The sequence below is a fragment of the Somniosus microcephalus genome, chromosome 12, assembly GCF_052327205.1.
Source record: "Somniosus microcephalus isolate GS21.2 chromosome 12, FLI_Smic_1.0, whole genome shotgun sequence".
NCBI lineage: Eukaryota > Metazoa > Chordata > Chondrichthyes > Squaliformes > Somniosidae > Somniosus > Somniosus microcephalus.
The window spans coordinates 189,075,535-189,088,238 of NC_140998.1; the positions used below are offsets into that span (position 1 = coordinate 189,075,535).

At 51.8% G+C, this 12,704-nt stretch overlaps 1 pseudogene; it reads right to left on the reverse strand.

Moving 5' to 3' along the window:
- LOC147109781 (uncharacterized) overlaps positions 1–10,921 on the reverse strand; it is a 21,786-nt pseudogene extending 10,865 nt beyond the window's left edge.
- Positions 10,922–12,704: the final 1,783 nt, after the last annotated feature.

A 12,704-nucleotide genomic window follows, 5' to 3' on the forward strand; every position in this document is an offset into this window, starting at 1 on the left:
TTGCCAGCTATTCAACCATGGCAGGCACATCTCCCAAACATATTGTACCGCACTCACTGACACTTCCCTTTCTCTTGCAGGCCAAGTTGGCACACAACCTCCGGGAGCACCAGCAGATGGGTGAAGAGTCATCGGGTGGCAGTACTGTCAACAAGGGCAAACGGTGATGACGAAGTCCAGCAGCACCTTCAGTGTGCCAGTGCAGCCTTCGGTCGCCTCAGGAAGAGAGTGTTTGAAGACCAGGACCTCAAACCCGGCACCAAGCTCATGGTCTACAGAGCAGTAGTGATTTACAGCAGGCACCTCAAAGCACTGGAGAGGTACCACCAATGCTGCCTCCGCAAGATCCTGCAAATCCATTGGCAGGATAGGCGCACCAATGTTAGTGTTCTCGCTCAGGCCAACATTCCCAGCATCGAAGCTTTGACCACGCTCGATCAGCTCCGATGGACAAGTCACATCATCCACATGCCCGATACGAGACTCCCAAAACAAGCGCTCTACTCGGAGCTCTGACACGGCAATAGGGCCCCAGGTGGGCAGAGGAAATGCTTCAAGGACACCCTCAAAGCCTCCTTGAAAAAGTGCAACGTCCCCACCAACACCTGGGAATCCCTGGCCCAAGACCGCACAAAATGGAGGAGAAGCATCCGGGAAGGCACTGAACACCTAGAGTCTCTTCGCTGGGAGGAAGCGGCAATCAAGCGCAGGCAGCACAAGGAGCGCACGTCAACCCAAGCACCCCAGCTACCCTCCCCTGGCAAGCACCGTCTGCCCCACCTGTGACAGAGACTGTAGGTCCTGCATTGGACTCATCAGTCACCTGAGAACTCATGTTTAATGTGGAAGCAAGTCATCCTCGGTTCCGAGGGACTGCCTAAGAAGTAAGAAGAAGGGTAAGTCAGAATTGAGAACCTCATGGACTTGAAGGAAGTAGAGCTCGCAATAATTGTTGGGGCAGTGACAGAGTCCGTGGTGAGCACGGAAGTGAAAAACATTGCTGATGATGATGGTATGCTTATACCTAATCCTTCTTCTCACAGCCCACTATCCCTCATCCCACAATCTCTTTTCACTTGCACGCTGCTGATGGTGTATGCATGGCTATCTGGCGTTCCCTCCTACTTCAACACAACCCGACCCTTGTGCATTTCTCCTTTCAGATACCCAAGCACTGTCAGTAGCCAGCCTGTCTCTGAAGTTCTGGAGGAGGAGAATGATGGAGGAGAAGAAGACACAGCAGCACTGGAACTGACACTCGCAGACACCAGCTCAGCAAATGGCACTGCCCGTACTTTAGGGGGTAGTATAGAGGCAGGATCTGCACGTGGTGAATCACCAGGCATGAGTGGGCTGCAGCCAAGCCAGGGGGAAAGTGTAGCTCGGGTGCCAGCTCCCCGCAGGATGAGATTATGCACGAGTTCTGCTGCACAGGACTCAGATGATATTCTTGATGGGGTAGCCTTCAGAAGAAGGGTGATGGGCCTGCACACAGAAATGCTTGGTGTAATGGCAAGCCTGCCAGAGAGCCTCTGGTCAGTGTCAAGCAGCATGGAGGAGTCCGGCTCCAATATTATGGGTTTTTGCGTTGGGCTTGGAGCCCATGATTTCCAGGGTGGAAATAATGGGCAACTCCATTAGAGAACTTGTGGACCCAACCGTGATGCTGGGTATGATGGGCGAACTCACATTTCCATTGTAGCACAACAGAAGCGAACCAATGTCTCACTGCTACAGTGGAAGCGCAGACTGCTCTCCTGCAGTTTCAACTTGTTGCCCCGCAAGCTCAGACTGATGCCATTGTGGCTAGGTTTACTAGTGTGGAAAAGTGCTTGCAGATTGTCACAGCAGTCCAGCAATCTGTGCTCCAACAGGTGGCTAATAGTGCTGAGGCCCCATCCCGAGGGAGTGGCAGTGGCCCCGTGGAGCAAGAACCTGCTGTCCTCTCTCAAGAGGACAGCATTCGTACTCCCACCACTGCCACCCTGCCAGTGCGCTTGCACCAGCCAGCCCAGACTTCTGCCGCCCATACCAAGGTGGTGCAGTCTACAGCCGGGCTTTCTAGGGCCAGAGCTGCTCGAGGCCATCCTGCAGGCCCGTCTGTAGTCTCCCCACTGAAAGTCAGCAGCTTTCCACCAGCCATGCTGCAGCCACTGGGGGAGCACTTCATAGGAGCATTAGAGTAGGAAAAGGCACAGCAAAGGCAGACACTAAGGGAATGCACAAGGGTGATTAGTTGACTTTGTTCTTTTGATTTGAATTTGATAAATTTATAAATTATGTTTGAAATGTGTGTTTTGTGCTGGCTCTCATTTCAGCTTTGTGCCCAGGAGGACACTGTGATGTTCTGTGACAGAGGGATGGTAAGATGGGGAAGTGGTGAGCAACGGGGATCTGGGGTTCCACTCACTGCAACTAGAGTCTGATGAAGGGCTCATGGACAGCCCATCTGGATTGGGGATGTGCTGCCTGCCTGCTCACTTCCTCCTCCTCTCTTATTTATCAGGGTAGCATCTTTGTTATCAAGATAGGCTAAAAGAGTTGGGACTCTACACTTTAGGGAAGCGTAGACTTAAGGGGAATTTGATTGAGGTTCAGAAGATAATGAAGGGGTGAAGGGAATGATTGTGTTCCAGCTGATAGTTTGTTTCAATTAAATAGGTTAGGAAGGACTAGGGGTCACAAATTTAAGTTGTATAAGGCTAGATCTAGGTTAGCTCTCAGGAGGTGGTTCTTTTCCCATAGAATAGTGGACCTCAGGAACAGGCTGCCGTCTCGTGTGGGGGACACGGACTTGCTGAATTCTTTCAAGTGAGAGCTGGGCTTGTTTCTGGCTGGGGCAGAGATCACCTCTTACAGAAGGTAGATATTGCAGGGAATTCAGGACCAGAGTGATCTCCTGGACTAGTTTCGATCACCTAGTTAGGTTGGAAAGGAATTTCCCAGATTTTTCTTTCCCAAATTAGCCTTGGTAATTTATGGTTTTGGGTGGGGTGGAGTGTGTATATTGTGATACACAGGGTATCGCAATTGTATGGGACAGGCTTGATGGACCCGTGGTGGCATGGGCTGTGCCCTCATGTGGACAAGTTGTGGAGCATGCAGCAGACCACCACGAAATGGGAAACCCGCTCCGGCCTGTACTGGAGGGCTCCTCCTGAGCGGTCAAGGCAGTGGAACTGTTGCTTGAGAACCTCAATGGTCTGCTCGATGAGACTCCTCATAGCAGCATGGCTGTCATTATATGAGTGCTGGCCATGAGTGGTGTGGTTGTGGAGGGAACTCATCAGCCAGGAGCAGAGTGGATAGCCCTTGTCCCTAAGCAGCCACCCTCGGGTTTGACGTGGTGGTTCAAAAACTGCTGGCAAAGCAGTCTGGTGCAGGATGAAGGCATCATGGCTGCTGCCATGATACCGGGCATTCACCATCATGATGTGCTGGACATGGTCGCACAAGTGCACATTAAGTGAGTTGTAGCCCTTGCAGTTACGGAATATCTCAGGATTGGTATGCGGTGCCCGCAAAGCCACAAGTGTGCAGTCGATGCCGCACTGCACCATGAGGAAGCCCGCTAGCCTGGCAAAGCCACATGCACGCTCCTCCTACTTCTCTGTGTTTGGAGAGAAGACAATGAAGTCCCTTCTCCTGGAGTAGACAGCTTTGTGACTTCCTGGTTGCAGCGATGGACAGCAAACTGGGAGATGTTAGCTATGTCTCCTGGTCCAGACTGGTGAAAAAATTTAGGGCCACGGTGACTTCAGGGCCACTGGGAGAGCCGCTGAGCTCTGAGACTGCATGTTCAGCTGCAGGAGGTGGCAGAGTTCTGTGACTGCCTCCTTGGTGAAGCGGAGCCTTCTAATACAGTGCTCCTGGCTTAAGCACAGGTAGAAGAGGTTCTCTTGGACTCCGCTCCATCTCCATCATACTCGAGCGCGAGGGGGACTGCAAGTAGAGACCCCATGACTGGGAGCAAGTGGTGTGAGCAGAAGCCTTTAAATGAGTAGCAAGGTCCCTGTCACCTCAACATTAAATAACTGTAGAAAGCTCCAAACAGCCGCACAAATTGTGCCAGAGCCAGGACAGATCAAAAAGCAAGTCAGCTGTAAGTTGTTGATGATACCTTTAAATAGCAGACCTGGGAGGTCCTTCCTGCTGCTGAACGTATGGTCAGCTGGTTGTGATAGGGAGAGGATGCAAAATGGAATAGCATGTCAAAAATGGCAGATATTGTGTCAAACCAGCGTTCGACGATTTTCCAAGCCCCGAGGAGGCAGGCATGAAGGCAGGACGGCCGGTAAAGTAGCAGAAGTGCCAGGAGGTGGGAAGATGTGCTGCTTCAGGTCCCGTCTCCTGGAGGCGGAAAAGGCATTAAATACTTTTAACTAAAATAACAACAGAAAATGCTGGAAAAACTCAGCAAGTCAGGCAACATCCGTGGAGAGAAATTTGAGTTGACGTTTCGGGTTTGACCCTTCTTCAAAACTGGAGAGAAAAGGAACTAGATCGAAGGCAGGGCTGCGATCGGACAAAAGAATAAAAGAACCAAAAGAAGTAAAAGAGATTAGAAGCTAGACGAGATGGTAATAGGCTGTGATTAGGTGTAAAGTGTACTGGCAGGGCAAAAGATAGCTGCCAGGTGTGAGAGAGAAACAAAAGGAAAGGGGGGGGGGGGGAAAGGAGTGGAAAAATATAAGTGAAAATGAAATAGGGGCCGAGGTTATGATCTGAAATTGTTGAACTCGATATTGAGACCGGAAGGCTGCAGAGTGCCTAATCGGAAGATGAGGTGCTGTTCCTCGAGTTTACGTTGAGCTTCCGTGGAACAGTACAAGAGGCCAAGGACGGTGAGGTCCGAGTGGGAATGGAGCGGTGAATTGAAATGACAGGCGACCGGAAGCTCGGGGTCACCCTTACGGACTGAACGGAGGTGTTCCGCAAAGCGGTCACCCAATCTGCGTTTGGTCTCCCCAATGTAGAGGAGACCGCATCGTGAGCAGCGAATACAGTATACTAGATTGCGAGAAGTACAAGTAAATCGCTGTTTCACCTGGAAGGGGTGTTTGGGGCCCTGGACAGTGGGGAGGGGGGAGGTATAGGGGCAGGTGTTACATCTCCTCCGCTTGCATGGGAAGGTGCCAGGCGAAGGGGAAGGGCTGTTTGGGGTGATAGAGGAGTGGACTAGGGTGTCTCGGAGAGAGCGGTCCCTGCGGAATGCTGAAAGGGGAGGGGAGGGGAAGATACGTTTGGTGGTGGGATCACTTTGGAGGTAGCGGAAATGCCGGAGGATGATCCGTTGAATGTGGAGGCTGGTGGGGTGAAAGGTGAGGACAAGGGGAACCCTATCGTGGTTCCGGGAGGGAGGGGCAGGGGTGAGGGCAGAGGTGCGGGAGATAGAACTGACACGGTCGAGGGCAGTGTCAACCACGGTAGAGGGGAATCCTCGGTTGCGGAAAAAGGAAGACATGTCTGAAGCACTGGTGTGGAAGGTGGCATCGTCGGAGCAGATACGGCGGAGGCGGAGAAACTGGGAGAATGGAATAGAGTCCTTACAGGAAGCGGGGTGGGAGGAAGTGTAGTCCAGGTAGCTGTGGGAGTCAGTGGGCTTGTAGTAAATATTGGTCGATAACCTATCCCCAGAGATGGAGACGGAGAAGTCGAGGAAGGGAAGGGAAGAGTCAGAGATGGACCATGTGAAGGTGAGGGAAGGGTGGAAATTGGAGGCAAAGTGAATGAAATTGTCAAGTTCGGGGCGAGAGCAGGAAACGGCACCGATACAGTCATCAATGTATCGGAAAAAGAGGTGAGGGAGGGGACCTGAGTAGGACTGGAACAAAGAGTGTTCCACATAGCCCACGAAAAGGCAGGCATAGCTAGGACCCATGCGGGTACCCATGGCAACACCTTTGATTTGGAGGAAATGAGTGGAGTTAAAGGAGAAGTTGTTCAATGTGAGAACAAGTTCAGCCAGGCGGAGGAGGGTCGTGGTGGATGGGGACTGGTCGGGCCTCTGTTCGAGGAAGAAGCAGAGTGCCCTCAGGCCATCCGGGTGGGGGATGGAGGTGTAGAGGGATTGTACGTCCATGGTGAAAAGGAAGCGGTTGGGGCCAGGAAACTGGAAACTGTTAAAGTGGCGGAGGGCGTCCGAAGAGTCGCGGATGTAGGTGGGAAGAGACTGGACAAGGGGAGAAAAGATAGAGTCAAGATAGGAAGAGATAAGTTCCGTAGGGCAAGAACAGGCTGAAACGATGGGTCTACCAGGGCAGTCCTGTTTGTGGATCTTGGGAAGGAGGTAGAAGCGGGCTGTGCGGGGTTGGGGAACTATGAGGTTGGTGGCAGCGGGGGGAAGATCTCCAGAGGAGATGAGGTCAGTGACAGTCTTGGAAACGGTGGTTTGATGTTCGGTAGTGGGGTCATGGGTGCTGTTGTTGTTTGGCGTACTGACCTCTACCTAGCGGAAGCTGAACGCCAACTCTCCGACACCTGCTCCTACCTCCACCTGGACCATGACCCCACTACCGAACATCAAACCACCGTTTCCAAGACTGTCACTGACCTCATCTCCTCTGGAGATCTTCCCCCCGCTGCCACCAACCTCATAGTTCCCCAACCCCGCACAGCCCGCTTCTACCTCCTTCCCAAGATCCACAAACAGGACTGCCCTGGTAGACCCATCGTTTCAGCCTGTTCTTGCCCTACGGAACTTATCTCTTCCTATCTTGACTCTATCTTTTCTCCCCTTGTCCAGTCTCTTCCCACCTACATCCGCGACTCTTCGGACGCCCTCCGCCACTTTAACAGTTTCCAGTTTCCTGGCCGCAACCGCTTCCTTTTCACCATGGACGTACAATCCCTCTACACCTCCATCCCCCACCCGGATGGCCTGAGGGCACTCCGCTTCTTCCTCGAACAGAGGCCCGACCAGTCCCCATCCACCACGACCCTCCTCCGCCTGGCTGAACTTGTTCTCACATTGAACAACTTCTCCTTTAACTCCACTCATTTCCTCCAAATCAAAGGTGTTGCCATGGGTACCCGCATGGGTCCTAGCTATGCCTGCCTTTTCGTGGGCTATGTGGAACACTCTTTGTTCCAGTCCTACTCAGGTCCCCTCCCTCACCTCTTTTTCCGATACATTGATGACTGTATCGGTGCCGTTTCCTGCTCTCGCCCCGAACTTGACAATTTCATTCACTTTGCCTCCAATTTCCACCCTTCCCTCACCTTCACATGGTCCATCTCTGACTCTTCCCTTCCCTTCCTCGACTTCTCCGTCTCCATCTCTGGGGATAGGTTATCGACCAATATTTACTACAAGCCCACTGACTCCCACAGCTACCTGGACTACACTTCCTCCCACCCCGCTTCCTGTAAGGACTCTATTCCATTCTCCCAGTTTCTCCGCCTCCGCCGTATCTGCTCCAACGATGCCACCTTCCACACCAGTGCTTCAGACATGTCTTCCTTTTTCCGCAACCGAGGATTCCCCTCTACCGTGGTTGACACTGCCCTCGACCGTGTCAGTTCTATCTCCCGCACCTCTGCCCTCACCCCTGCCCCTCCCTCCCGGAACCACGATAGGGTTCCCCTTGTCCTCACCTTTCACCCCACCAGCCTCCACATTCAACGGATCATCCTCCGGCATTTCCGCTACCTCCAAAGTGATCCCACCACCAAACGTATCTTCCCCTCCCCTCCCCTTTCAGCATTCCGCAGGGACCGCTCTCTCCGAGACACCCTAGTCCACTCCTCTATCACCCCAAACAGCCCTTCCCCTTCGCCTGGCACCTTCCCATGCAAGCGGAGGAGATGTAACACCTGCCCCTATACCTCCCCCCTCCCCACTGTCCAGGGCCCCAAACACCCCTTCCAGGTGAAACAGCGATTTACTTGTACTTCTCGCAATCTAGTATACTGTATTCGCTGCTCACGATGCGGTCTCCTCTACATTGGGGAGACCAAACGCAGATTGGGTGACCGCTTTGCGGAACACCTCCGTTCAGTCCGTAAGGGTGACCCCGAGCTTCCGGTCGCCTGTCATTTCAATTCACCGCTCCATTCCCACTCGGACCTCACCGTCCTTGGCCTCTTGTACTGTTCCACGGAAGCTCAACGTAAACTCGAGGAACAGCACCTCATCTTCCGATTAGGCACTCTGCAGCCTTCCGGTCTCAATATCGAGTTCAACAATTTCAGATCATAACCTCGGCCCCTATTTCATTTTCACTTATATTTTTCCTCTCCTTTCCTTTCCCCCCCCCCTTTCCTTTTGTTTCTCTCTCACACCTGGCAGCTATCTTTTGCCCTGCCAGTACACTTTACACCTAATCACAGCCTATTACCATCTCGTCTAGCTTCTAATCTCTTTTACTTCTTTTGGTTCTTTTATTCTTTTGTCTGATCGCAGCCCTGCCTTCGATCTAGTTCCTTTTCTCTCCAGTTTTGAAGAAGGGTCAAACCCGAAACGTCAACTCAAATTTCTCTCCACGGATGTTGCCTGACTTGCTGAGTTTTTCCAGCATTTTCTGTTGTTATTTCGGATTTCCAACATCTGCAGTATTTTGCTATCATGCTAAATACTTTTAACTGCCTGTTAACAGGCAGAAAAAAGGATTAGTGCCATTTTACTTCACAGCTGAAGGCTTCCCGACCTCGGAGAACCCCGCCAGATTGGAGGTGACATGGAGGAGGTCTTCGGCGGTCGGAGGTACCTGGAAGTAAGATGTAGAGGTGAGTGATGGGTGCAAGTGTGGAGTGGTAAGTATGTAAGGTGAGTGACAAGTGTAAAAAAATGGTCACTTACCTTGTTTTCTTCCTACAGCCTTCATCCTCTCTGGATTGGGAGACCCGACATCCTCCTTGTCGATTTCACAGACTGGCTGTTGGATCCTCCGAACCAACAGCCATGTGAAATCTACAAATTGAAAGTTTGATGAGTCCTGAACACAAGTACTCATCAAACTACAGAGAATGTCAGTGTTTGACAGCTTCACAGAGCTGTCAAACACTGATATTTTTTCTTTCAAGAAGTCTTGACAGATAGCACGTCTGACATTGACGTGCTCTGTCAGTGACTTCCTCCTTAATTGGCCTGCTGAGCCAGCAGGGCGGGCTTAACAAGGTCAATCAGGGGAAAATCCCTCTGGTTGGTCAGACGAGGGTAGAGGCGGGACAGCGACACAAGCAACAGTCCCGCCTCCAACTTGTCTCCATTGAGAAAATCCAGCCCATTGATGTGACGAATTGTCTCATCTAACTATCCGGGGCATGCGCAGGCAACGGCAGCACTACCGACCTCGCAAAATGGCAGCCACCGCAGGACCCACCGAAAGCAAGGCAGCCACCATTTCTCAGCAAAACCAGCCTGACCGGCCAGCGCTGAGACTTCAGAATTCGCGGTCACGGAGTTCAATAATTGCCTCAGCTGGCAGGGGGGTGGGGAGGAATTCTAGTGAGGGATTTTGTTTCAGAGTGTGAACATGCTGCCTCAGCTGGGGGCGGGGTGGGTGGCAGAGTTTTTATAAATAGTTGGGAGTCTGCTATGGCCTCAGTGGGGTGAGAGGATTTTTCTCTCAGCACTGACACTATCAGCTGTGGGGAAGGTGCTGTGAACTTTGACACACCTTTGGCCTCAGTGGGGTGAATTGCAATTGTTTCCTCTGTGGTGGTGTTTGGTGGGTTTCAGTCAGATAGTCATGTTTGCTTTCTCGCTTCCTGATGGTGGTGAGTCATGTTCGGGTAGTTCCGTGGCTGCTCCCAGCCCTACAATAAACACACCCAGTAATCCATTCTTCATTTGTGAACATTTCCATGTGTTGACAGGCTAAGTGAACACAAGAGGCCTCACAGCAAAGATTAATTCTGTCTTCACTCGCTGTCTACCAGTAGGACTCACTGAGTAGCAACCAGGAATGGGAACCTTGGATAATTTATAGAAAATAAATTCCAATAAGTCCTGAACTTTTTTATAAAATAAGGAACTTGATAACGACAGTAGTCACTTACTGCCCATGAATACCCACTGACAGCCTCGGCTTCTTCATTTGATACTACTCCTTCATAGGGTCCAAAGTGAATGCCTTTGGTAATAACCTGCCCTTCATTCCATACACCAAGACCAGCTTTTCGAATTTTTGAAGTCGCTATGCTGAGACCCTCCGGGAGGGTTAAACGTGTTCTGTCTGGCTGACTGAATTGCACCACCGTGTCCTTTATGAACACTGGAGGACCATGCACAGGGCATTCTTCAATAAAAAATGTCTCGCAGTCTTCACAAACTAACACATAAAATACAAATTAAAGATGGATCAGGATCTCAATTCATTATTCAGTGTTCATGAAGGTGAAAGGTGCTAGTACTGAGAAAGGATAGATTATCTATCGTAGATTTGATTGTCCTCATTGTTTGATTGCAATTCAGTCTGCACACACAAGTACAATATTTCCATGATCTATCAGCTGGGGAAAACACTTGGGGCATCTTCCCTCCATGAAAATTACACCCAGTGCCAGTCAGATCTTCCCCCACTCTGTTGTATACAAGGGCTTGTTCTGGGCGACATGTTCGGTTCTTTACTCCAAGAAGGCAGTACTGACCACAATTAACAACAGCATTGCAAAAACTGTCAACAGTATCTCCAGGCTGTGCCGCACCAGATAAGATTAGGCGTGGGCAGGAAGGGAATTTTGCACAAGGAGGCTGAATTACCTCCTATAGCTTCCTCATTCTTTGAATGAAGTTCAACCTGCATATCCAGTAACATAAGTCCCTCTAAACTATCAGGCAAATCACACTAGGGGACAGTGTCACTTCTCAAATTTGCCCTTTCAGTTAGGCCATCATCTTCTCCCCACACCCCTTCCCAAACCATGCTGACTCCTAACTTAATTCTGGCTGCACCGTCAATTCTTCGGAGATGGTCATTGTTTGCTGTTCATAAGTTTGAATGCTAGCTGCTGCTTGTCAGCCCAAGCCTGGATGTTGTCCAGGTCCTGCTGCAGGCTGGCATAGGATGCTTCTGTGGTAAACCACTGTTGTTAGTATTGTTGTACTTGTCTGTGCATGCCTCAGCTGACTCCGCCCCTGGCTCCACCCTCATGGCTGGGTATAAAGGTCGCTGCTCAGAAGCCTCCGGCCCTTTTGGATACCAGGCAACCCCAAGAGGCATGCTCTGTTCTTTGGTAATAAAAGCCTATTTATTACTTACTCAATCTCCAGTCTTTTGTAGCAATTGATAGTGCATCAATTTTATTACCAAAGTTAAATGTTGGCTGCGGATGCTGATCAACCGATGGCGCAAAACGCTGAGCAGCAGGCGCTGCTGCGAGCCCTCAGACCAACATGCCTGGACCTAGACCCCCAAGAAGCGGGTTCGTCGACTAAATTCGCACAATGGCTGCGTTGCTTTGAGGCGTATCTGGAAGCCTCGACCGTGACTCTTGATGAAAATAAACTGAAAATCCTGGCCTCGAAGGTGAGCCACCAAGTCTATACTTTAATCCAAGATGCGACGACCTACGCGGCGGCTATCGACCTACTGAAAGGGCAGTATGCACGCCCGGTTAACACGGTCTATGCCAGGCACCTTTTAAGATCTCGCAGACAGCAGCCCGGGGAATCGGTGGAAGCCTTCCTACGGGCACTGCGGGTACTCGGACGCGGCTGCGACTGCAAGGAAGTATCGGCCGCGGCACATGCGGAGGGACTGATACGAGACGCTTTCGTTGCGGGTCTAAGGTCCGACTACTCCCGGCAGAGGCTGCTGGAGAAGGGTGAAATAGACCTGACAAAGGCAGTGTCCCTCGCGCTCTCGCTCGACGCGGCCCACAGAAATATGGACGCTTTCTCCCCTCATCGCCCCGCGCCGTGGACGCCGCAATCTTGGGCCATGGGACCGCCACCTCCAACTGCTGCAGCGATGTCCAAGGCACAAAAATGCTATTTTTGTGGCCAAGCTAAACACCCTAGAGCACGCTGCCCCGCGAAGAATGCTACCTGCTCCGGCTGCGGGAAGAAATGTCACTACGTTAGCGCCTGCAAAGGGAAGACCGCTAACGCCAGCAGCGCTGCGTGCGAACCGTGGGCGCAGCCATCTTGTCCGCCATCTTGGGCTCCCCCAGCCGCGTGGGGACCGTGGGCGCCGCCATTTTGTCCGCCATCTTGGACGCCTCCGACTTTGGTTACGGGGGACCCGGACTCCACCACCGCCTCATCGGACGACCGCATCGACACGCTTGAACATACGCTGGCTTCCGTGACGCTGGATCAATCTCTCCCGCATCAACTGTCCAGGTCCATGATGGACATTACGGTAAACGGCTGCGCCACTACCTGCCTTTTTGACAGCGGGAGCACGGAGAGTTTTATACACCCCGACACGGTGCGCAGTTACTCTCTCCCGGTCCTGCCGACGCGTCATCGCATCTCTATGGCTTCCAAAGCCCAGTCAGCGGACGTCGGTGGCTACTGTATGGTGACTCTTTCAGTGCGGGGTACTGAATACAAAAATTTTAAACTTCTGGTCCTGCCCCATCTCTGCGCTGCCGTCCTACTGGGGTTGGATTTTCAGTGCCACCTTAAGAGTGTCACTTTAGCGTATGGTGGACCCCTCCCCCCTCTCACAGTCTGCAGCCAGCAGTTTTTAAATCGCCCGCCGCGCGCCATTTGCAGCCTCTCCACCCTTAAAGTCTCCCCCCCCTCCTTGTTC